Source organism: Lissotriton vulgaris, chromosome 7 (genome assembly GCF_964263255.1).
Source record: "Lissotriton vulgaris chromosome 7, aLisVul1.2, whole genome shotgun sequence".
NCBI classification, from domain to species: Eukaryota; Metazoa; Chordata; class Amphibia; order Caudata; family Salamandridae; genus Lissotriton; species Lissotriton vulgaris.
This window is the reverse complement of record NC_141695.1, coordinates 867936838-867963508: the sequence shown is the minus strand read 5'-3', so window position 1 is coordinate 867963508 and position 26671 is coordinate 867936838.

The window sequence follows — 26671 nt, the reverse complement described above, 5'->3', positions numbered from 1 at the left end:
TGCAGACAGTTGGACCGCCGCGTTCTGGGGGACAGACTGCTCCCTCCAGCATGATCAAGGATCCCATCGGGGCGGCAGTCGGACTCCTACCCCTACCAGGAGGGCAGTGCCTGTGAAGGCATCAACGTAGGATGCCTTTTTATGGCGGTCCCACTGCCATGTAAAGGCAGATGAAAGGCACTTTTGGGTGCCCCAAACACGGCCTCCTTCCCACCTGGGTCACTGTAAAGTGGACTGGGGGGGTACATGTAGTGCCGCACACACACATCCATGCGCCAAGTGTCAGGTACCACATGATGCCTGGCACACGGTGCATGGATGTGCACTAAGTGCCTTTTACTACTGAAGCTTGTGCCAGGCCCTTTTCCTGGGCAGCAGCACAGGCAACAGAAGAAAAAGGCACTTTCTGACCACCTACACAGGGTCTGATTGTAATATCACAGGTGGGACCGCCGACTCATTGTCGGATGGTCACCTGCTTGCAGCAATGGTGATTGGACACTCGTCTGACCACTATCATAATGAGGCCCATAGTTGGAGCTTGTGCAGTAAAAGAGGAGGCTTTCCCTGAGTGGCAAATCCAGAGAGGTGGATGAAAGATCAATGACTTCTGTCCATGTTCAGAGGTTCTTATCACCCTACAAAGGGGAGAAGGAAGGCCATGTGCCGACACTGACCCCGACACAAAGGGCCAGCAATGAAGACCACACAAAAGTGAATGGAGTCTATGATCCAAATATCTGGGGTCACCTTCACAAAACATTGCACAGGTCCAGAGTAGATTTTCATTATGTGGCATATTTGGTTGATTATTGTTTTCCTTCATCTCTAATAAGTATTTTGCAGGGTTACTTATTGATTTTTGCTGTTTGTGTTTGGGGAAGTTTTAAAGTTTATTTTATTATTTTCTTAATGTTTCCATTTTTTAAATATTATTGTTGCTGCTTTACTGTTGGTGTACTAAGGCCCACTGATAGGTTCTGTCACACCGTGGGTGTATATTTATTCAATCCTTTCCCTGTAATCCTGCACATTTTTGTTGATGATGAAGAAGGAAAGAGCAGCAGCCAGGGCAGGGTATCTAGGGATGGCTTTAGAGGTTGTGGAGCCCTGTGTGACACTCTTTGTTCGCGCCCTCCTCCACAAACAAACATTATTTTTTGTGTTGAGTTTTTTTGGGTTTCTCCACCACATATTAAATATACACAGGATACATTTTAGAGTATATAAAATGTATGTCCAAAAATCATGTAAATGAAATAAGGATTAGATGGGGGACGTATATTACTACACAATCAGTCAAATATTTTATTTTATAGCCTAAAACAATATACATATCTTGTTTATGTAATTATTAAAATTTTCTAACTGTGTTAAATGTCATTTTCAAATTCCAAATACATTTAACTTAAGGGCCTTAATTTTTTGCAAATGCCAAAATAAATGTGGATAAATCCAGCTGTTGAGCAATATCATTTTCAATGGATAGAAATGCCAAAGATGATAGCCTTTCATCTGTCATTGTGGATCTTAAATGTATTTTAATTAACTTTAACATAGAAAAACTTCTCTCTCCACTAGCTACTGTCACTGGAAGAGTTACAAGTATACGCAAAGACACCCAAATATTAGGAAATATATCTTACATACTCATGTATTGAAGAATCTGCAATGCTTTACAAAGAGTATTTTTACCATCAGGAAGAATTAATTGAAAGTGTTTTAATTCTTCAGTTAGGTCTGATGCATTAATAACAGAAGACTCGTCATCTGCAAGGGCTACATGTAAACCCCTGCAACAAGCAGAAAGACCTTCAGATAGAGATTTCAAATGATACAAAAATCCCCACAACTTTGTATGAGCACATAATTGATGGAAACATTCCTTTAAAGATGTTAACGCTGCATCGACGTGGTGAGAAAAAATTCTCACTTAAATATTTCCTTTGGGTTTTTATTCATTGCATCGAAACTTTCATAATCAAACATTCCCTTTTTTACATCTGCATGTATCTTTGATACATGCAGGTGGTACATACTTGGTAGCGGGATTGGTGTCATTACAACGCATACATTTACAACGACCTACCATTACAACGAAACTTTTACAACGCAAAAACTTTTACAACGCATGTATTTACAACGCAGGTACCTTTACAACGCATACCATTACAACGTAAGTATTGGTAAATATATATTAATTTTATAATCGTAAATTAATTGAAAAAATATATAATTTAATGTAATTTAATTTCATTTCATTTCATTTAATTAATTTAATTTAAATTTAATTTTAATTTATTTTTACCCTGTACCCCTGTACCCCAAAAACCCAAAACTAACCCTGAACCCCAAAAATACCCCTTCACCCAAAAACTAAAAACTGACCCTGAACCCCAAAAATACCCCTTTACCCAAAAACTAAAAACTGACCCTGAACCCCAAAAATACCCCTTTACCCAAAAACTAAAAACTGACCTTGAACCCCAAAAATACCCCTTTACCCAAAAACTAAAAACTGACCCTGAACCCCAAAAATACCCCTTTACCCAAAAACTAAAAACTGACCCTGAACCCCAAAAATACCCCTTTACCCAAAAACTAAAAACTGACCCTGAACCCCAAAAATACCCCTTTACCCAAAAACCCAAAACTGACCCTGAACCCTAAAAATACCCCTTTACCCCAAACATATAACATTTAAAATATAATTATATACTTACCAATACTTACGTTGTAATGGTATGCGTTGTAAAGGTACCTGCGTTGTAAAAAAATGCGTTGTAAATACATGCGTTGTAAAAGTTTTTGTGTTGTAAAAGTTCTGTTGTAATGGTATGTCGTTGTAAAAGTTGCGTTGTAAGTGATGTTTCCCTTGGTGGTGTCTGCTTCAAGAGACGTGGCTAATATTTTTTAATTTGTCTTTGCTTCTTCATCTCCATTCTCTCTGTATGCAGAGAAAATTTTTATAGTGCCCTATATTAAAGCATTGCTGTTGTAAAATCTACTTTTTCGCCCTCCATTTGTTTGCTGACAATATTGATTTGATATAAAATGTCATACCCTACAGAAAGAGCTATCAGATATTTGAAGTCCATAAGTTGCTAAGATGGACAATATGCTTAGTGCCTGAGGCTGATCGCTGCATCTACTGCATTTGAATTGTGTAATTCTATTAAAGCATCATACATTTCTGATGTTTGGGTCTACAACGCGTTCACGCTTTCGATGCAGCTTTCCCAATGAGTTACACTTAATGGCTTTAGAGTTAGGGGAGGTAAATGATTTAGTAAAATCTTCCAACTCTAAGTTGAAGCAGAAAACAGAGTGTAAGTTCTTTGCAGAACTCCAAAAAGTGAAACAGCTTCTATAGATGCTGCGGCTGAATCCGATTTCACTACGTTCAGGGAATGACAACCACATGGAAGAAAACATACTTTTGACTTCATTCTGAGTGTTCTGGCCTGGACACCTTTATTTTGAACTTTCATGTTTGCACCGTTATCACAGCCTTGACCTTGTACATCTTGTAAACTCAAATCATACTCTTTCAGCACTCCTAATAACAGTTCTGTTAGTCCTTTGCCTGTAGAGTCATTCACCTCCTTAAAATCAATAAAATGCTCCTTAACAGATATGGCTTTTTTGTGATATCAGTAAACCTTATGGTCAGGGATAGCTTTTCAGAATGGCTTTTGTCAGGTGTGAAGTCTAATATAACAGAAAAATATTGTGCTGTCTTTGCTCGAAGTAGAATATCCTTAAGAACTTGGTTTGCAAAAAGTTTGATTATTTCATTCTATATGTTTTCTCCAAGATAATGATTGGTATTCTCCTTAGCACAAACACGTCTCAAATGTTCTACGGTCACAACACCAAACTTGCCAAGAAGTTTTACCAATCCCAAGAAATTTCCATTATTGGCATGAACGGCTTATCAGAGGATCCACTAAAGGCCAAGATGTGCACCAATAAAAATAAGATTATTGACAAAGTTTTTCTAGAACACCTCTCCTATGAAGAGTTTCTTGGTTTATCATTTGCTGATGTGACACATCCACACTTTTATTAAACCAAAGTCTTACCTCTTTTTCCATCCAAACACAATAAGAGGTCATATGACCCTGTGATTTTTCATGCTCCTTCAAAAGAACACTAATGTGTCTCGAATCACAAAAACTTGTACTTCATAGAGAAGTTTTTGACTTTTCAGATGGAAAAAGTTTGCAGCAATAACATTATGCACAGTCTGAAATGTTTGAATAAACCAGCCACCTGCGCTTTATTATTTCACCATTGTCCAGTTTCCTCATCTTTAAGACTTTAGAAAAATGACGTTTATTTTTATCTAAAGGAAATGTTATATCCTCAATTTCAGGTGGTCCAGAAGTTATAATATTATACACAAATGTAAAATGCAATTTGTCTGGCCACAGTGCTGGATTGGCTGTGTCATATATAGAGAATGACAAGGTATTGTGCTCATCTGACAGTGTACTAGTTTGACAATTTAAAGCAGCAGCTGAGTTGTCTTCAATATCTTTTTCAATTGAAACCAAAGCTGACTCTAATTCAAAATTAGTAGAATCTTGACTCTCTGAGGAGGATGACAGGATATTGTGGTCAGCAGACAGGATACTAGCATTTTGGTCATTTAGCACAGCTGCTACGATGTCTTCAACTTCTTTGTCAGTTGAACCAAAAGACTATTCTAATTCTAAATTCATAGAATAACAACACTCAAAAGATGACCCTCATCCTTCATCACAATTGTTTTTAGATGGTCCACCAAGTCGTAAAAAGTTTTCAAGGCTTCTTGCAGCTTTCGGTTTTAGTGCTTCACTTTCTGCTTTCCTCTTCTGACTTTGTGCTCCTGATAGCTTTTTTGGGCTCATTCTTCGAAATCACAGTTCCTGATGTAAGCCAGAAAAATGCACAAACATTTTCCATCACTTTGATGTGCTAATTGCCATATGGTATGGCAGGGATGGGGGTCTCAGATCGTTAACTTCATTATAACTGCACCCGGCATTGCATCCATATTGGTGTTATCCAATCGACTTTGCAATTTAGTTGTAAAAGGATACCAGGTTGAAGAGGGGCACTACAGACTGAGATCATGCAAATGGAGAGAATATTTTCATAATAAAATGTGTTAGGTGAGAAAACAGTACATAATCATTATTGAATAGAAAACACATAGCTTGTCCCTCTTCATAGTCACACATACATACTGCTCTCAAAATACAAACTGCAACAGAGAGAACTAAATAATAGTACAACGTTGACTTATCAGTAATGTATTGAAATTGGTAGGAATATGGGCAGATTAAAAGTGGTACACATTTGTTGCAATGAAATAGAATGTTTGTACACAAGCATGCCTATAGGCATCTTGAAGTAATGCCTGACTTATTTGTGGATTGTGTATCACTTTCAGTGTATGGTCCAGAGTACATACATTTCATGGACTCAGTGAAAATTTGTGGCAAGTTTTCCAAATTACATGCATGCACTTCCATTTTGTAACACACTTTTGGGTTTAAACTAGGTTTGCCACTTTTCTCAAAGAAAATTGCCATTTGTGCAAGTTTTGGGGTCGTAAAAGGGCTCATAGCTTGTGCGTAACAAAAAATGTGTGTAAAATCCTTTTATATTCTTCTTAACCCAGTATGGACATCCTACTGTTGCACATCTCATCTGGGGCCTGAGGAGATATGATTACATCACCTCCATTCTGTTGGAACTCCATTAGCTCCCATTACTGCTTGCATCATCTTCAAAACCAGCTGCATTGCCAATATCTGGTGAGTTTCACTACACCTGCTGAACCAAGACCAATGAAAGTACCAATGGGTGAGGCAGACTGGCCTCTAGGGTCCTGTGAACTCAGTGACAGTCACTGTTGCTCTAGGGTGTACTGCTTTGTAGGCCTGCCCACAAGACTGGAGGTGAATTTCAGTATGGACTGTGATGAACAGGCTTTCAAGGTGCTAAGACACCAGGGCTTCTAAGGTCTAGCTGGGCCTTCTAATGTCTAGCATGGGAATGTGCTCCCTCGGGAAGGTGGTCTGGTGGACTGTTCATGAAGACTGAACCTAGTTCCCCAGTTCCAAATTCGGCTGCCATCAGCTACAACCTAATTGTGCCCGCTATACACACCTGGATGCAAATTGATTCAAATTATGCACTAAACCATAGTAATATGCAGCCTAAAAAAAAGGAACATCCCGGAAAATGCAAAACCTCATAGGGAATGCAAGATGAAGTAAAGCATGTGAAAGGTAAGCAGAACAACATGTTTATCTTAACCTTTTTAGACTCATTATTCAGAAATCAATGAGTGTTTTTACCTGAAAAGTTAAGGACATGACTACAGGGCTTGGAAGGGATCCGTTTCAATGTCCATTGCTTGTATCCTTACAAAATGTGAGCAGTGTGGTTTAAAAAGACCACACCCCTGAACACAGAATCGCGGTATACATTTTATAAACAAAAATAAGGAAAACAGTAGATAACGATCACATTACATGTTTACCACTCCACTCATCAACCAGGTATTGCAGTACCTCCAGGAATGGTGCACTTCCCCACCCGGGGAAAATAATACTGTTTAAAGAAAGATGAAAAAACTAAAGTAGGGTTTCAAGGGCAAACTTTGTAAATTAGGGCTAATGTGTTAGGGGGTGAATAAAACCAATCTGGCCACTTTGCGAGTACTCTGTCATGCTTTATTTAGTTATTTATTTATTTTTCGTATTTCAAAACTTTTTTCTCTTTTTCCCGAGCCTGCACTTTAAAGCAAAAAAAATTCTGAAAAAGGTATTTCCAGCAAAAACGTTTCTTTCTTTTTGGATCCATTTCACAGGGGAACAAGTGAAGGAAAGTAGAAGAAACAGAGGGTAAGAGACGTTTATTGAAGTCACGTTTCTCAGCAAGTGAGGAGCAGCGAAAGAGAGCGAAAAAGAGCAAGGGGAAGAAAGAGAGGGCAGCTGACAGTGGCAGAGCAGGAGAAGTGGAATAGTTGGTGGTCTTCCGAGTGGCTTTGTCACACCAGCAGGTTTATTAATATTTCACAATGAAATTGTTATTTGTCTGATACTACTTACAAGCATTAGCAAACCCATCTGCCTTGATTTAGCCATATGTTCATTGTCATATGTTATGTTTGGATGCTGTAGCAGAAAACTCAGGAGAAAGGCACTCAATTACTGACTGGTCAAATGGTACAACATGCAAAACAAAGGATTTAAGGTAATGTTTTTTAACTCACAGCCTTAACTGCATAGATCACGCCTCTCTGATAAGAAGCAGATGATGAATGGCAGTGGATGGCGAGAACTCAAATCAAAGCGGTGCCTGTTGAGTAATAGGAAACAGAACAAATGTACCAGGATACAACTTGGGAGCCTCACGATTAGCACAAAGTTAAAAAACATACATTCTCCAATGCCTGGGCCTAGACTCCGCCAATGCAGCGATATTGCTGCAAGCGGTTTGGGCAAAATCCTTGCAAACTTGTAATGTTCATGTTCAAGGTGCCTAGAAGAATGCAGAGCCTGTGATATTACAGTCGTTAAGCACACATGAGGGTGTTTAACCCGGAGTCGCAAGAGTAAACAGTCTGCAAAACACTAAGCAAAAGTGTTTCTTTCTTTTTTGGATCCATTTCACAGGGGAACAAATTGAGAAAAGTAGAAGAAACAGAGGGTAAGAAGGTAAGACACTTTTATTGAAGTCACGCTTTTCAGCAATTGGTGAGCAGCGAGAGAGTACAAGAAAGAAAGAATGGGAACAACTGACAGCGGCAGAGGAGAAGTGGACACTGCGACCACTAATCTTACCTTACAAAACCTGCTGGGCACCTAGGGATCTCACACACAACAGAAGCAGGCTTCAGGATAGGCCAACCAGCCCTTGCCTGGACACTTCTGACTCCTCCGCTCTCGAACTCCACAGCACCTGACTCATTGTGACTTTCTATGCCGCGGGGCGGGTTCAGGACAATCATGTTTGTAGGGCTGTCATTGGTAGCGCTTTCGCACACTACCAGATTGATGGCCCTGGTACCCAAACAAGCTAGTTTTCATCCACAGGTGGTGGCAACACTTCGCATCAGCGGGCATAAGCATGCGTCGCGGCCTCATGATCTATTTAACACTGTTATCTCTCTTCTATTTCTACGAAGACTAACATTGCGGAAAAGAAAGAGCGACAACAGTGTTCAACAGTGCAGACTTTTTTAGAAATATTACTGGTGTCGATTTCAGAGAACAAATGGCACCCCCCTGACCTTGGCACCTGACGCAGTGGCGCAGCTCGCACTGCCCATAGGCCGGCATGTTCTCTTTTTTTCTATGTCTCCTTCTTTGCTACCCATTTGGTGATGGCCATTTTGTGAAGCCAGTATGTGTCTGTGTGTGTGTGTTTGTGTGTCATAGGCGGTCATTTTGTCTTTGCTCTCCATGCCTCCTCCTTTGTTTGCCATGCAGTGAACACCCTTTTGTGCAACTGCTGTATGTGTGTGTGTGTGTGTGTGTGTTGTACAACAAGTGTACATGTGTGTGTCTGTTTCATAGGCAGCTATTTTGACTTAGTTCTCCTTGCCTCCTTTGTGGGCCATGTGATGAACAACCACTGTTCTGTGCAGCCAATGTGTATGGGAGTGGGGGGTGTAGGGATGGTGGCTGGGAAGCCATTTTGTCTTTGTTCTCCTCCTTTGCTGATCATGTGGTGAGCGACCATATTGTGGAGCCAGTGTGTGTTTCTGAATATTACTCATTTTAGTCCACAGTTTCTAAGAGCATTGCATTAGAAGTACATGTCATTTTATTTCCTAATATATGTTTCCTGATATATTTATTTGTGCTTTTGGCTGATTATAGTAGCCTGTAGTAAACAGTTGTTGTTTCTAATTCATGTATTAGATTTGTTTCCCTCTTCCTCCTGCTTCCCATATAGACACCGTGGGCCCTGGAGGGGAATCAGGTAGGTATTTTATATGAACGTATTCAATTTGTGCATGCCCCCTCAGCCTCACACAAGAGTCCATTGGACCTGGAGGGACACCAGGTATTTTTATATTAATTTATTCAAATGTTACCTGCCCCACCTCCTATATATGCCCATTTTTATAATAATTTATTAATTTTTCACCACCCCTTGCCACATAGCGGTGATGGGTCCTGGAGGGTCACCAGGTATTTTATTAATGCATTGCATTTTTTGCCTGACCACTTCCACTGCCTTGCCTCAAGGATGCAGCCGAGGGGCACTGGAGTGACACCAGGTCTCAAGCTCTTCCTTAGTTTCAATTGCATCTAGGTGCTTACCACCATACAGAATGATATTGAGAGAAGTCAGTGAATTAGCTGACACTGGAGTCAAGAGTCCTTCCTCCTAAGTGTTTCTGGTTGTGCCGCTAACCAATACAAGAAGTGACAAAGATGGCCCCAAAGAAGGAGGATCCTGCATAAAAATTGGCCACCGAGGAGAAGAAGTAGTATATTGCCACCACTGACATCAATCCATCATACTTTTTCCAGCCTTCCTCTGAGCATAAAAGGGCTGGGAGAGGACTCATCTATGACACCACCTCCAAAACCAAAGCAAATGTTTCACAGCACAGTAGTGACTGCGGTCACAGATGAGAGTAGTGAGTCTTACATCTTTTTGTCCCAGCATCAAACTGAATCTTCTTCACAAGAAGTTCAACAACAACCCCAGTCTCCTACACCTGAGCTTTCGGAGGTAGGAGCAGAGCAGGAGGTTGCTCTTAATGTGCATTGATCAACCACAGCAAACTCATCATGGTACATGGAAAATAAGGCTACAGTCACCCCAAAGCATCGAAGCAGCTTACCCACAGGTCACTTGTGGAGTAAGCCTCACAAAGAAAACAACAACCTACTATCAAGTTTATGTTTAGCATGGAGTCATTGTACAACAAAACCCATAAACATGTCAATTTATACAATAGGAAGCTGGCCAAAATGAAAGCAAAAACTTCCTGCCTTTTTCTTTGATGGAAGGACAGACATTCCTATTATTTGTGAAGGCCCTCTATTGAAATTGGAAGGTTCCAAGCCAGACCTATTTTTCCATTGCTGCACCAGTGCTGCTGCATCAAGCGCTGTAAATGATTGGCAAAGCTCTGAAGGACAGCTATGTTCAGACCATCCAACTCACGAAAGGCATGTGAACCAGTTGTCAAACAGCACATGTGCATCATTGCACACTGGGTCGCTTTTGAGGGGGTTAAAAACAGGCTAGCTACTGGTTTCATCGTTAAGGATGTTTTTCGGGGAATTTGGTGGCTTGCAACAGTTATAGTGTTCTCAGTGGAGAAAGCACAAACAACTGACAACTAGGCCTGGGCGGAGTTAGCTGTGCGGAACTCGGCGGAGTGACCAAAAAACTCCGCCACACAGAGTTCCGCAAGCAGCGGAGTGCATTACATTGCACTGTTCACACAGATTTTTAGCACCAGGCGTTTGTCCCAAGCTGGAAAATCAGCTGGAACAGCCTCACGAGCAGCGCAAGATGGCGCTGCTTCTCACTGGCACTCAAGTAGATGATCCACTCAAGTGGTAGCTTCCTCAACACAAAAGGAAGGTTTATAAATGTGAGCGATAGCGACCATCTGTGATCGGCCACATTGAGAAATCTCACCAGGAGGTGGTCTGGAGTTAGATTTTCCTTGCTTGCGCTCACCATCTTAACATCTGTGAGTGCGAGTGAGGAAAAAACTCTGCTACATTACTCGGTAGGGTTGTTCGGAACTCTGTGCACTATGCACAGTGGAAAAAAAACTCTGCAAGAAAAGCAGAATTTCACACCCATTCCTACTGACAACATCTTGAAAGAACTTAATACCAACATATATGAATAGTTTCAATCCAAAGACATCAGTTTTTAATTTTTTGCCACTGACAATGGCAGTAATATTGTCAAAGTCATGGCTGATGGAGGATACCTTAGAGTCCTATGTTCAGCATATTGCATCAACTTATTTTTCAGGACTTCCTCAAAAAAGAAGTTGTAGTCAACAACATACTGGTCACCTGATGTAGGATTTGCAGTCATTCTTTCAAAGCCTTGAAGCAGTTGAGGAATATTCAGTGTGCTAATAAAGTATGGGTAAAAGCCTTAATACAGTAGGCACCAACTGATTGAACACCACATTCTACATACTGCAATGCCTGTTTGAGCAGTACAGATCTATTAATGATTACATACTACAAAGAAGAGGAAATGCAACTGCCAAAGCCCTGATGATGGAGGATGTCTAGTGACTAGTGGATTGTCAGATCTAAATGCTAGCGCCTTTTAAGATTTTGATATGGGAAGTCAGCAAGGACAGTACCACGAGCAAAGCAATCCCATTGTTGTAGATGCTGCATTTACATTTGCAAAAGGTGGAACAAGCATTTACCGATGTCAATGAAGAAGCAGTTGCTTTGGTCAACAGCTTAAACCTTCAAGTGAACACATATCAAAGGCTGCAAAAAGAGATCATGTCCTCTGAAGAATATGTCTACGCCACAATACAGGATCCACACTACAAAAAAGCACAGCCTATTTTTATTCAATTATCAACAGTGAATGTTTCAGCTTACAAGATTTGGATTATCAGGAAGCAGATGACCTATAAGATGAATGATTGCAAAGTCAAGGCGATAGCGGAAAAGAAGTGCAGAGTTCAACCAGCGGAGAGTACGGTTTTGTCGCGGAATCAAGAAGCTTTACTTTCAACATCTGCAATGGGTTGGTTCATGGGAATGGCAGGCCTTAAATATACTGTACTGGCTCCGGCAATGCATACAAACAAGTGTGGACAACAATGGCACCTGAGAAGACGTTATAAGGCTATTTAGATGACCAAACATAAGTCTACAAGGATAGAAACATATTGACCTTTTGGCATGGGAAGAATGAAAACTGGGCAGAATTGAGCAGGCTGCAGTAAAATATATGGAATGAACATAACTAGGGTATCTTCAGCGTGCGTGTTCAGTGCAGCTGGTGCAATTGTCGGAGCACAAAATGACCAGCCCTCAAAAAGTAGAGAGACTAATGATCATTAAAAAAAATACACATTTCATACAAAAAAGCATAACTCCTCAAAAGGCACAATCATGAATGAGGGGAGTTTGTCAAACATTGCAAGAGCGGCAAGCAATAATCCTCCACATGACCTCCTTGAATTTGAGGATAAACTCTACATTCCAGATTAGAAAAAGAAAACAATGAACACAAAAAAAATGACTGCTATAAAAACAGGAAAAAATATATTTTTAGATTTGATCTGCAGCTAATGAAATTACATTTAAACGGACCAGTGTGCGCAGTTCAGATAAAAATATCATGACAAAATATTTCAACCTTAGGATCAACCGTAGGATTTGCTTTGAGCAATAAATGTTATCTAAGTCTGAAATGGATGCCTCAAGACCATTTCATGAACAAACAAGATGCATGCCTCCAATACATAACTCTGCCTTCCCATGTTCAGCTGTAAATAAAATGCAAAATACTGCACTGCACATCTGATCTATGTTGCATAGCTGTAAAAAAAAAAGACAAAAAGATAGGTACATGGACACAGCTCTTGGAACAGGTGGACAGGTAACTCACCTCTATGAATGTGGCAGGCTTAGCTTAGGTAAACTTGACGTTTCATGCTTGGATAATCATGTGAATACCAGTGTCAAGTTAGGGTTGTTCCTTCTCCAGAGCCCGTCTGTTGACCCCTCTAGGCCAGAGGTCTTCACATTATTTGATGCACAGACCACCCTAACAAAATCTTTTAGGCGTAAGGACCCCCTCTCGACACAATTGTGTAGAACTTGGTACTCCTCATCATTGACAACTATCGACAACCATAAACGCCCCAATTTCAACAGTAAATCATTTTTATCGCTTGATGGTGCCTGCTGGTGCAGGGTGGTCACTCCTTGGCCACAAGGGAGATTCTTCAGTCGTCTTCTTCCAAAGTAGAGTGATGAAGGTCCAGAGTTTTGTTTCAGTGTTTCAGTCAGGATAATCTAAAGTCTCTAGACTCAGCTCCTACCTATATACGAATCTTAGGGGCTGGATTACGTGCTAGGTCCCACCTATGGGTGGGACCAGGGAAGAGGGCGGTTACATCCCTTTCCCTTTTTTCCAGTTTTGCACCAGAGCTGGGGCAGGAAAGCCCCAGCACTGGTTTGAACTGGACTCTGCATGGGACACCTTGTGCCACCACCACCAGCAGCAGGTTGCACGCAGAAGCTGGAACAAGATCACAGCCGACCAACTCACGACCTCCCTGAGCATGAACCCTCCCACCAGCACACCGAACCCAAGACAGGCGGCCACCAACCTCACCAAGTGGATCAGCGACTGCGCAGACGACCTCGCCCCCCTGAGGACCCCGCCTAGCAGACCCGGCAGCAAGAAAGCCCCATGGTTCACCAACGAACTCAAGAGCTCCAAGAAGAACTGCTGAGCCCTCGAGAGAACCTGGCGCAGAGACCCAACTCCGGACAACATGGCTGCCCTCAAGCTCGCCACCCGAAAGCACCACCAACTCATCCGCACCACCAAGAAAACCGCATTCAAGGACAACAACGCACACAACAGCAAGGAACTCTTCAACATCGTCAACGAGCTCTCCAACCCCAACGCCGGAAACAACGACATCACCCCTTCGCAAGACCTCTGCAACTCCCTCGCCTCCTACTTCCACAACAAGATCGCGGACATACACAACAGCTTCAGCACTCAACCGACGCACGCCACGACCGAACCCCCGCCCACCACCACCACCCTCCGCGCCTGGACTCCGATCAACACCGAAGACACCATCCGCACGATGAACTCCATCCACTCCGGATCTCCGGCCGACCCCTGCCCTCACCACGTCTTCAACAAGGCCGACGCTGTCATCGCACCCCACCTGCGGGACATCATCAACACCTCCTTCGACACCGCTACCTTCCCGGAGAGCTGAAAGCACGCCGAACTCAGCTCCCTACTCAAGAAGCCATCAGCCGACCCCACCGACCTCAAGAACTACCGCCCCATCTCGCTGCTCCCGTTTCCTGCAAAAGTCATCGAGAAGACCGTCAACAAGCAGCTGGCCGCCTTCCTCGAGACGAACGGATCCCTCGACCCCTCGCAGTCTGGCTTCCGGGCAAACCACAACACCGAGACTGCCCTGATCGCAGCCACCGATGACATCCGAGCACTGCTCGACAACGGAGAAACAGCGGCCCTCATCCTCCTAGACCTCTCCGCGGCCTTCGACACTGTCTGCCACCGTACCCTAGTACAGCGCCTCAGCAACGTCGGAGTCCAGGAGAAGGCACTGGAGTGGATCATCTCCTTCCTCACCGGAAGGACACAGAGAGTCCGCCTCCCTCCGTTCAGATCGGAAGCCACCGATGTCATCTGCGGCGTCCCTCAAGGCTCCTCGCTCAGTCCAACCCTCTTCAACGTCTACATGGGCCCCCTCGCAGACATCGCACGCCAGCACAACCTCAACATCATTTCCTACGCCGACGACACCCAGCTGATCCTCTCCCTCACCAACGACCCCGCCACCGCCAGAGACAACCTACACGAAGGGATGAAAGAGGTAGCCGAATGGATGAAGAACAGCCGCCTGAAACTGAACTCGAACAAGACGGAAGTCCTCATCCTGGGATCCTCACCCTCCGCCTGGGACGACTCCTGGTGGCCCCCCGCCCTGGGCAGCGCACCCCAACCAACAGACCACGCACGCAACCTGGGCTTCATCCTGGACTCTTCCCTCTCCGTGACCAGACAAGTCAACGCCTTCTCCTCGTCGTGCTTCAACATCCTGCGCATGCTACGTAAGATCTTCCGGTGGATCCCCACCGAAACCAGGAAGACTGTCACCCAGGCCCTCGTCACCAGCCGTCTGGACTACGGCAACTCCCTCTACGCCGGAACCACCGCCAAGCTCCAGAAGAGACTCCAGCGGATCCAGAACGCCTCAGCACGTCTCATCCTGGACATCCCCCGTCGCAGCCACATCTCCGGACACCTGAGAGACCTGCACTGGCTCCCGGTCAACAAGAGAATCACCTTCCGACTCCTCACCCACGCACACAAAGCCCTACACAACCAAGGCCCGGGATACCTCAACAGCCGCCTCAACTTCTACGCTCCCAAAAGCCAGCTTCGATCGACCGGCCACGCCCTCGCCGCCGTCCCTCGCATCCGAAGAGCCACCACAGGAGGACGGTCCTTCTCCTACCTCGCCGCCAAGACATGGAACTCCCTCCCGACCCACCTCCGCCTGACCCAGGACCACCTCGCCTTCAGGAAGCAACTCAACACCTGGCTGTTCGAGCAGTAGCGGACCCCCCTCCCCTAGCGCCTTGAGACCCTTTGGGTGTGTAGTGCGCTATATAAATGCTGTGATTGATTGATTGATTGATTGATTGTGCCCCAGGCATGTCTCAATCCTTTGAGCCCTCCCTGTCCCAATACACAAAGTCCTGTCTGGGGTGGTTCTAGCACCTCCCAAAGCAGGAAACCTATTGTCCGAGCCTCCCTCGCTGGAAGGACTCCCAGCAGCAGGAGGTCAGACTTGTGTCTGTGGCAGCAGCATCCATTTTGTGATGCTGAGGCTCTGGTTAACTTTAACCGGGAACAGTTAGAACAACATGTCTTCTCCCTCTAGAAGGGTGGAATGCTACCCCTGTCGCCAGGACTGGCGAGGGGGTAGTATTCCAAATCGTATGACACCTTACTCGACATGTTTTGATAAAGCCAAACCATAGTTAGCATTTAACCGGGAGGTTCATAATGCACTTAAGAGTATATGGTATGACAATATCCTAGAACAGCTATAAAGGACATGGTTCTGAAAGCTGCAGACAGGCTCAGCTCATGCTAGAGCACCATCTCACATAAAACCAAGCACTCTGCCTTCAGGATTGTTACGGCCTGCCATAGGAGTGACTTATAGGTGTATATGTGTCCAGATATTAGGTTAGATATAGGTATACTATATCTAAGCAAGGGGTGATTACACCACCTTGCCCCAGCTGAGTGATCAGCCAGTTGAGGTGATATGAATGGCCAGCCAGGGGTGGCAAAAGATATGCTGCAGCCCCTGGTAGGCCTTGGATGCCCCTATGCCCTGGGTACCTATGGTACACTGTACACGGGCTCATAAGGTGACCCAGTATCCAATTGGAGGTGTACCCATAGGAGCCCATTTTAAAGAGAGAGCAGATAGCCTGGGGCCCTGATTAGCAGGATCCCAGGCCAACTAAGTCGAAAACCAGCTAAACACTAGGCAAAAAATCTGGGGTAGCCATAGTCAGCCATCCACCTTCCTACACAACCCCCACCCCCCAAACTAAAGGAGATAAGGCTATCCTTGACCAGGTAAGCCTATATTGCCTAAGTGGCCATATAAGGAAGTACCTGCACTAGCATGGTTACCCCCTGGCTCATGGTCCACTAAGCAATCCCTTTCCCAAGGGTTTCCACCATAGGGAATCTCTACCTGTGGTGTGTTGTGGCAAAGTAAAAGGCTGGTGTTGAGATGGAGTACTGAAGTGAGGCTCCTCTAATGTAGGGCTCAGCTTCCTCCAATCACTTTCCACCCTATAGGCCTTTCTTTCCTTGACTGAGTTGCAGTGTGCTCTCAGGGTCAACCTCTGGCTACCTAAAGCTGGAGGCTGGGTCCCTTTTGTTGGATTACTGGAGGGAAAGGTCAGGTTTGGGGCCTTTGTGTCCCAGGTTTGGCTGTGCCCAACAGAATCCATCTGGGGGAGGTTCCTAACTAAGTGTAAGGGAGATCCCTCAGGAGTTTTGGAAATGTTCACCTTGCTAGGGCTGCTAGCTTTGGTGCCCCTAATCTGCTGATAGGGTGGTTCTTGTGGACAGGGGGCCCTTTGGGGTCCACCACTGGCCTCCCTGACCTCTGCAGCCCTGGGCTGACTGAGGCAGGGTAGAGAGTGGCAGGTTACCTGCTCCAGACTGGGTTCCACCTTGGAAGGGTCCACTGACATCAGAGGCTCTGCCAGGCTGGGCCTGACTACCTCTGGGGCAGCTTCTTCACAAAGGGTAGGGTCAGTTCCCTGAGGAGGCTGACTCTCACCTAATGTCTGGTTTGAGGGAGACTTTTCTTACTCCCCAATGCTCTCTGTTTGAGTGGAGTGATCCATAGTTTCAGGCTTCAAAACACTAAAATCTGTTTGAGTTTGGGTTGTGACCATCACAGCCCTACCAACATTTTCAGGAAGGAACTCTGTTTGGGTGTGGGCTGTGACCACCACAGCCCTGCCTACCTTTTCAGGGAAGTCTGCCTGAGCTTGGGCTGTGCAAAAAACACAGTTGATGGACAGAATGCAGAACAATGTCTAACATTCACCCCAGTACAAAGATCTGGGCCTAAATCCATCGTTTTTTTGCACTCCACACCTCCCTAGGTCGGACAATGGCTATATGCAAATCAGCCTTGACCCTGTGCCTCATGGGAACAGTCCAGCCCGAACTACCAAGCCATGTCTTTCCTAGACCGGAATCAAGCATCCAAGGACCGGTTTCTGGCTATCAGCCTGGATAGCTTGACTCCAGTGATGTGGAGAGCCTGGGACTCACGTCTGAGCATACACAGCCCACTCGGGGTGAAAATTGCAAAAAACACAGTTGATGGACAGAATGCAGAACAATGTCTTACATTCACCCCAGTACAAAGATCTGGGCCTAAATCCATCGTTTTTTTGCACTCCACACCACCCTAGGTCAGACAATGGCTATATGCAAATCAGCCTTGACCCTGTGCCTCATGGGAACAGTCCAGCCCGAACTACAAAGCCATGTCTTTCCTAGACCGGAATCAAGCATCCAAGGACCGGGTTCTGGCTATCAGCCTTCTTCAGCCTGGATAGCTTGACTCCAGTGATGTGGAGAGCCTGGGACTCACGTCTGAGCATACCCAGTCCACTCGGGGTGAAAATTGCAAAAAACACAGTTGATGGACAGAATGCAGAACAATGTCTTACATTCACCCCAGTGCAAAGATCTGGGCCTAAATCCATTGTTTTTGTGCACTTCACACCACCCTAGGTCAGACAATGGCTATATGCAAATCAGCCTTTACCCTGTGCCTCATGGGAACAGTCCAGCCCGAACTACCAAGCCATGTCTTTCCTAGACCGGAATCAAGCATCCAAGGACCGGTTTCTGGCTATCAGCCTTCTTCAGCCTGGATAGCTTGACTCCAGTGATGTGGAGAGCCTGGGACTCACGTCTGAGCATACCCAGCCCACTCGGGGTGAAAATTACAAAAAACACAGTTGATGGACAGAATGCAGAACAATGTCTTACATTCACCCCAGTACAGCTTGGGCTGTGACCATCATAGCCCTTCCAACCTTTTCAGGAAGGAATTCTGCTTGGGCTGGGGCTGTGGCTATAACAGCCCCAATAACCTCTTTTGGAAGGCCTACCATTTTGTAATGGGTTTCTTGTTCTACCTCAGCCCAGGCTGAGATCTCTAGATCATTCTCCAGTAGACAATCTACAGGCACGTTTGAAGACACTGCCACTCTCTTGGGGCCAGTGACATCTCCACAGCTGAAATTTACTACTGCCATGGGATGATCTTTCTGCACTCCATCAATGTTGATCACCTGATAGGTGAACCCAGGTAAAAGTTGTCCTGAGGGAACTAGACTGACAATCACCATAGTGATGCTAGCCCCGTATCTCTAAGAATCTGCACACATTTCAGCCATTCTTTTAAGGCCCGGAAGGAGCTGAGGAGCATTCAACATGAACGTAGCCTGCCAGTCAAAGGACTCATCCAGGAGGTGGGAACACATTGGAACTCAACCTTTTACATTCTTGAGCATCTGTCTGAGCAGTGGGGGGGGGTAATAAATGATTATGTCTATAAACTGGGTTCTACTATGAAAGACATGAGGCTAGAGTTGGAGGAATGGAAGCTAGTTGCAAGCCTGACAAACATGCTTCGTCCTTTCGAGGTCTTCACGCGTGAAGTCAGCAGGGAAGACTGTACTTTGGGCAAAGCTATCCCATTGTTATGCATGCTAGAGCACAAACTGAAGGCGGTGTCTTCAACGTTCTGAGATGATGCTGAAAAGCAAGACGCATATCAGTTGGCGGAGAGGTTATTAAGCCACCTAGTTGCCAATGAAAGGCTTAAAAACATACTTACAGAACAACATTACATTTGTGCCACTATTCTTGATCCACGGTACAAAAAGGCAGTGGCCAGCAAAGCATTCATTCCTTTTGATGAATCAGATGTTTCAAAGTACAAACACTGGCTAGCTGTGTCAGCCACTCAGTTCGAAAAAGAGCAGCAGAAAATTCAAGGAGCCTGCAGAAGTTCAACTGAATCAGCTGGCCATCCGGCGTCAAGTTCCACTTCTGAATCTGTGGCTGAAGGGAGTCACTTTCCCTCACAGTCGTTAATGACACCAGCAACTATATCATCATCCTCACCTGCACCAGGCCCAGTCATAATATTGTCGGAAGCGGATTGGCTAACTCATCAAGGGTTTACTCGTTCCAGTGCTGCAAAGGCCACAGATGGTACGCAAAGTGGAGCAACCGTGGAGAACCTTGAGTCGATGGTGCAGGCCTATCTGGATGACCCAACAGAGGTCTTTGTTAATCAGAACCCATTGCTGTATTGGTATAGGAAAAGGGCTCTATGGCCACTGATCAACAACCTGGCTCTAAATTATTTGTCTTGCCCACTCGCAAGCTTGTCTTCTGAACGTGTTTTCAGTGCTGCTGGTGCCATTGTAACTTCAAAAAGGACACGCCTCTCGCCCAAAAATGTGGAGAGGTTACCACTGATCATAATGAATCAGCACTTCATACCACCAGATTACAAAATACGTGAATGCACGCAGGAAGAAGAGGACACCGACTTAGGTGACGGAAGTTCTTCTCTGTTAGCTGACCTACTACATTCTCAATTTATAGAGTTTGAGGACAAGCTCTACTTCCCTGACACCGAGGCCTGAAAATGACTTGCTTTTTTATCGTCCTTGTTCACTTTTATTCCTGTGTGTCTTTCTTTGTTTTGCAACTTTTACCACAACAAAAATCTAATCACCTAATCACAACAAGTCCATCAGCAGCACTGTCTTCATCTCATTTTCCTTATTGATTTGAAGGTGCCGCAGTCTGCATTCCTGAGGTTCACAAGTTCACAACTCAATCATGCTCCTCTATCCTCCTCCTCCAGACTCCCCCTATCCATTTCCCTCAAGGCAGATGGATGGATTACGAAGAATAAAGAAACTTTGTCTTCGTAGACGAGTCCCCTCAAGTGGGACTGAAATTACTGACTGACTACATGCTTGCTGATTGCTGACAGAGTTACTTCTGAAATTGACAGGAGAGGCTGCCCTGTGGGCCCTCATTTTCCGAAGAAGATGCGGACAAAAAGTAGAACAGGTAATGAATAATGAGAAGATGGCATGCAGTGGACAGCAATGGCTGTCTGGCTCTGATGAAACCAATTGATGTTTGTTTTTTGTGCATGACATGAATAATATGTCTTGTCTTAGTTATTATTTAATCTTTTACACAGTAATTGTAACTCATGTCTACTACTCTGTTTTTTTTTACCTTGTTTAATTCAAATTGTACTTCAACTTCAGGGGCCACTATGTTGCTTTTTCCAATATGCAAAAAGTCCTTTGAGTGGCCTCACTTACCAACATACCATGATGATTGATTAAATAACATATCTTTTTTCTTTACAGTCACTCACTGGGATGGATGGATCATCAGCGCTGGTTTACGGAAGAACTATGGCCAATTCGTGAGTGGCAAACAGGTAAACCAGTCTACAACAACTACTACAGCAGAACTACATGTCTGTCTATTCGTGGTTGTAGTCGTCGAGGGCGATGCAGTGTACTGTTGTTGTTATGCCAGGCAGAGTCCACTCCATTCCAGACAGCAGTTCATGTAAAATTGGGGCTATGTGGCTTGCTGCATACAATTAGATATGCTTTGTCTGTCTGACAAAGAGCCTAGGTATGCTACATCAGGTTGCTTCACTCAGTGGTACCTGTCTTGACCGTCTGCATGGCCCTGCCTCAAGCTTGGGCCAAACATCCGTTATGTTTGCAAAATTTGCTGTTTTCCAGTTTCTCGCGAATCTCGCAGAATCACCGAAAATTCGCAAATTCTTGAGCGGAACGGATTTTTGGCCCATGCTTGCGCAGGGCTATGCAGACGGTCAAGGCTGGCATCACTGAGTGAAGCATCCTGATGTAGCATACCTAGGCTCTTTGACACAGACAGACAAAGCATATCAAGGGTATAGGGTTCAGTGCGATGTACTAGGGATGTACTAGGGTTTTTGGGTTTAAGTTGGTAGGGTTCCCGCTGAGTCTAGGGCTCAGGGCCCGATGCAGGCTCGTTCATAATGATGTTGGCAAGGTTTTAGGGGGGTTTGGTGTTCTTAGGTCCAGAATTGGCAGAATTTTGGCCTTTTTTGGTGTTTTGCTGGCGCGTGTGTTTGGGTGAAAAGTGAAAACAAGTCGTAGACCTTCTGCTTCTTCTTCTTCTTGTTCAAAGAGCGCAGTGGTTCGATTTTGTTCTGCCTAGCTGAGATTCTTGGGAATCGCTGGAACAAGTGTCCAGGTAAGTTTCAAGAGGATCGAAGTAGTGCAAGTGCTGAAAACAGCATTTCTTTGTGAACAGTGCAATTTGCCATGTTTTGGATATCCCGGTATTGCATGTTTTTGGGGGGCTGTTTGGGGTTTTTCTAGATTTGTGGGGGTGGGTCGGGGGTCTTGGAGCAAATCCATGGTGGAAAAGGCGAGTTTGGGCCTAGTTGCAGACAGCGTTTTGGCACGATTTAAACTGAGGCCCTGCAGTATTGCATGTTTTTGGGGGGCTGCTTGGGGGGTTCTAGGTTTTTGGGGGGATTTGGGGGTCTGGGAGCATTGCTGGGAAAGTCTAATTTTGATTGCAAGTGGTTTGAAGAAAATCCATTGTGGAAAAGGGGGGTTTGGGCCTAGTTGCAGACAGCGTTTTGGCATGATTTAAACTGAGCCCTAGCAGTATTGCGTGTTTTTGGGGAGCTGTTTGGGGGGGTTCTAGGTTTTTTTGGGGGGGGGTCTGGGGGTCTGGGAGCACTGCTGGGATAGTATCATTTTGATTGCAAGTGGTTGAAGAAAATCCATGGTGGAAAAGGGGAGTTAGGGCCTACCTGCAGAGCGCGTTTGGAGTGATTTGTAAAGTAGGCCTCAAATTTTCTCTAAGTGTCACATTTTCCATTTTTGCTTTTGGCCTGTTTGGGGGCGTTCTACTTTTTTGCGGGTGGGTTGAGGGGTCTGGGGGTATTGCTGGGAAGGTCTAATATCGGATGCAAGTGGTTTGGAGAAAATCCATGGTGAAAAAGTTTTTCCTTTTTTGCTCACTTGCGTGTTTTTGGGGGCTGTTTGGGGGGTTCTAGGTTTTTGGGGGTGGGTTTGGGGGTCTGGGAGCACTGCTGGGATAGTGGGGTGGGTTTGGGGTCTGGGGGCAATGCTGGGAAGGTCTAATATCGGATGCAAGTGGTTTGGAGAAAATCCATGGTGGAAAGGGGGGGTTTGGGCCTAGCCCTAGTTATAGAAAGCGTTTTGGCACGGTTGAAAGTTAGGCCTAGTAGTAGTATTGCATGTTTTTGGGGGGCTGCTTGGGGGGGTTCTAGATGTTTTGGGGTGGGTTGAGGGGTCTGGGAGCACTTCTGGGAAGGTCTAATTTTGTTCTAAAATCGCAGTTTACACTTTACACCTAGCTTGAGGGGAAAGATCCGCAAATTTCGCCCATACTTATTTATCCTTTAAAAGGAGACTCAGAGTACGCACTTTCGAAATGATGCTTGTATGTATTGTAAATTTGTCTTCTGGTCCCCAACATTGATCGACGGAGCGTCAGATGGAATGGAGGAGTACCGCGAAAAAGAGAAATGGCTGGATGCATGCAACTTCCTAAATTCAACAGGACAACTACAACAACATACAGTTACAGTATCCATCTTAATTTCTACTTATCTTTTAAGTAATGTTATTGCTCTAAACTTCTATGACTGTGACTCTGTGCATTTGTTTGCTCTCTGCTTCAATGCATCCCTCCAGCCGTTGTATACTTTTGTCTTTGCTATTTTTTAAACTAATTTAATGCACTAAGTGGTTCTTCTCTCTGAGGGCAGATAGGTAAGTGAAATTGTGTAATTACTGCAGCCCTGTACTGTCACATTGTTTCTTCATAGTTAGTACATTGTAGAAAGTACTACTTACTTTTCAGTAACCTATCCATTTAGCAAACAACTTCATGCATGCAGTAGTGCATGCACTTCCTTTATGTCCCCTAAAAGATTTATGGATAGCTTCGTATCCAAAGATTTGTTTATCTTTATTTGTTGTTTGTCCATGCTGTGTTTTTTTTTCCTTTCTCCACAAAACTTTCCCCACAAACCCCATTCCCATCCAAGTTTCAAACCCTAACCCTCTTCCCCCGGGCTGTGTGATTTTTATTGAGGTATGAGTAAATTACAACAATAATTCCACACACTTGCTGGGGAGGATAAGGTGCAAGCAGCCTCCTCCAATCAATTTCAAGGCAGCTAGATGAATCCTAGGATATTGTAATTCAGGTGAAAAAAAAACAATGAGTATTTTAAAATAAATTCTGAATTTCATGCCCACCATCGATTGGATCCATCGTCAACATCATCCTCCTACATGTCAAGAAGACTTGTTGTTACGCTGCTGTGTCACTGTTCTTGTTGTAGCCATAATCATCCATGCAATTCTTTTTTCCCCATACTTATCTTCAGCATTGCTTAGGCTACTGTTCCTTCTAATACTACTCTCAGGCCACTCAATGTCTCATTTTTTTACTTTGTTTTTCATATACTGCTAGTGTGGTACCACTCCTACTAATACCACAACAACGGAATTTCGGTCCGGGAAGGCGTAATCACCATTTGCCCTGCAGCCAGAGCTGTGCCTAGCTCTATTCTCAAACACGAATCACAGGTAAGATAAGTATTTTGGGGAGGTAGAATAATGGGCTAGGACTCGGAGGAGAGACTGACAGTAGTACTAGTAAAGTACTAGTAGGCCAATTGAATTCACTAACTCTGTAAGTGGCACTTTTGAAATTTGTTGGACGTTTTAGATCATTCATGCTGGTAGGTTTGAGGAAACCAAACGTACCATAACCCCCGCCCACCACCCAACAAAATAACATCAACGTGTACACTATGTTGAAGTATGTAAAATAAATAATTATATATTTACCCTAACAAAAATAAACTAGTCCCATCCCTCCCTAACCCAAACAATTGTCCATTTCAAATAGTCCAGAAGTCCCAAATAATCCCCAACTCCCGATTCCCACCCCCCAACAGTCTTTAAAAAAGGGGCAAGGGACACATTCACTTCTGGCGGTGTCTGGACAGGCGGTCCTGCCGCTCTTTGCGGAGGTCCCGGAGCTATTTTTCAAGGTCGTCCACCTTGCACTCCAGGTAGTCCACTCTTAGGCTTAGGTGGCGCATGCGTGCCTTCTAGGCTCTGGGGGGGGCAGCCGCTGGTGTTCTTGCAGCTGAGCGGCGTCGGGGGCTGTCCGAGCACAACGCCGTGATGGAGGCTGCTGGCTGGTGGACACGGGGGCAGTGCTGGAGGAAGCTGTTGACGCCCCCTCCTCCTGTTCCCGAGCCCACAGCAGGGAATATTCCACCCGAATGGCCTCCATCTTCCGGGCCCTGGCCCGGACAGCCATCTCCCTTCTGGTGAGCTTTTTGGGAGCATCTATATGAAGAAAGAAAGAAAAATAATGTAACCAATACTCTTTAACAATAAGACAAAATATTTCAACAGAAAGTTGTCTCACAGTAACACTAGCAATTTGCAAGCACAGTATAACATTTTGGCATGTATCTTTCCGCTTTCTTTGTAGGCCTGTAACAGTGGGAGTTTCAGGAATTCTACTACCAGGCAGCACTATGGACTCAATACATAGTCAGAGAGTACACCAGTATTCTTCTTTTTTTCTCTAGTTTTGTGAAAGAGATTACTTGTACGTGAACTTGTGGTACCCAGCATAATGCCAGCTCAGTCAGCTTGCATCCAAGAAAAAGAGACACAAGCCTTGATGATGCAGACTTGCATGCATTACTTTAAGGAGTACATGCAGGTGGGGATAGGGAAGCTCTTACTTTTGTATATGGGTGGCACTGGCCATACGCGGTTACATCAAGGGCTACTACTCAATGTAATTTATATTTCGCACTACCCCCCCTGGGCCTTCAGTACTACAAAAGGAAAATGAAGATTATTCAGATCACATGATCTCTTTGCTTATATGATGGATGACTTTAGGTGCTTTGTTGTGGTGATAGATTGAGTGAACAACAGCGATAGTCCACCCATGATTAACACAGCAGAAAGAAAATTATGAACATAGAGTGAGTGTGGTAACCATAATTGCCGGAGGAAGGGACTTACTTGACTTGATATAATTGTCAACTATACAATGCATACATAATATATGCTGTGCTTGCAAAGTAAACTACTGTACTGTTACTTTGGGCAAGGGAGAGTTTCTGAACAATCACAACTTGTAGTATTTGGATTTCCTCTGCTTTGCTACTCTGGCACGGACATGCTGTTCGAACAAAGTAACACTGTTCATGCACTGAGGGTCTGCTCTACATACACCTCTGCTATGTATGAGGAAGAAGATACCATCCAGGCTTCCAAAATAAATGTCTATCATTCTTTTTAATGTCTCAACTGTAACAACTTTACTTTTTCTCAACAACCAAATAACACCCTTTTCATTTTATTTGGTAAACCACCGTCTTGACTTGCATTTGAGTTCCACCAAAATGATATATTGCAATGGACACCACTCATGAATTTTCTGATTGACCCACACAGGCAGTCATTTTTCTTTCTCCTCCAACCATCCTTGCTTCAAGCAGCCATGCATCTGATTCCTTACTATCAGCCACCTCTGCCTGCATTCAAAAACGCGTATCATTCTTTAGTCATAAATGTTACGACTCGCTCGTCCTTCCATTGACCCTAGGTTCTTTCCCTTTTCGTTCATCACATCCCTCAAGTTCATCTGATATGACTTGGCTTCACGATAAAGGTTTCCCAGCTGATTTGAAGTCAAACAGAGGGGCCATTGCTTACTCGAGAACTACCGCCGCTAATGCTATTGCTAAGTCAAGGGTGACTGTCTTCTCCGTGATTGGCTAAAAAAATTCAGTTCTAAATCAGTAACTCTTCTTAACAGTACAGTGTACTTGTAGTAGTGTACTGTCTACTGTACAGTACATCATACACTCCTTTGCGAGTCTACTCTAAAATGTCAATAAGTAAGGAGTATAATAATAACTTACCACCGTCTGCCGCTGCTGAGCCATCCCCCTCAGCTCCTCCTGGTGGCCGTGCCGCATCCGCCGCTTGAGTGGACCCCTCCGCACTGCTGGCCCCGGCACTGGGGGTTGCAAGTGCTGCATCCGATGTTGTGACGCCTAGAAAAAACATGTCATATTTTTAGATGCCATACACCAACCCCTACTTCGTCTCGTAATGGAAGAGAAAATGTTAAACAATTTTTGATTATTGGGACTGAAAAGAAGTCA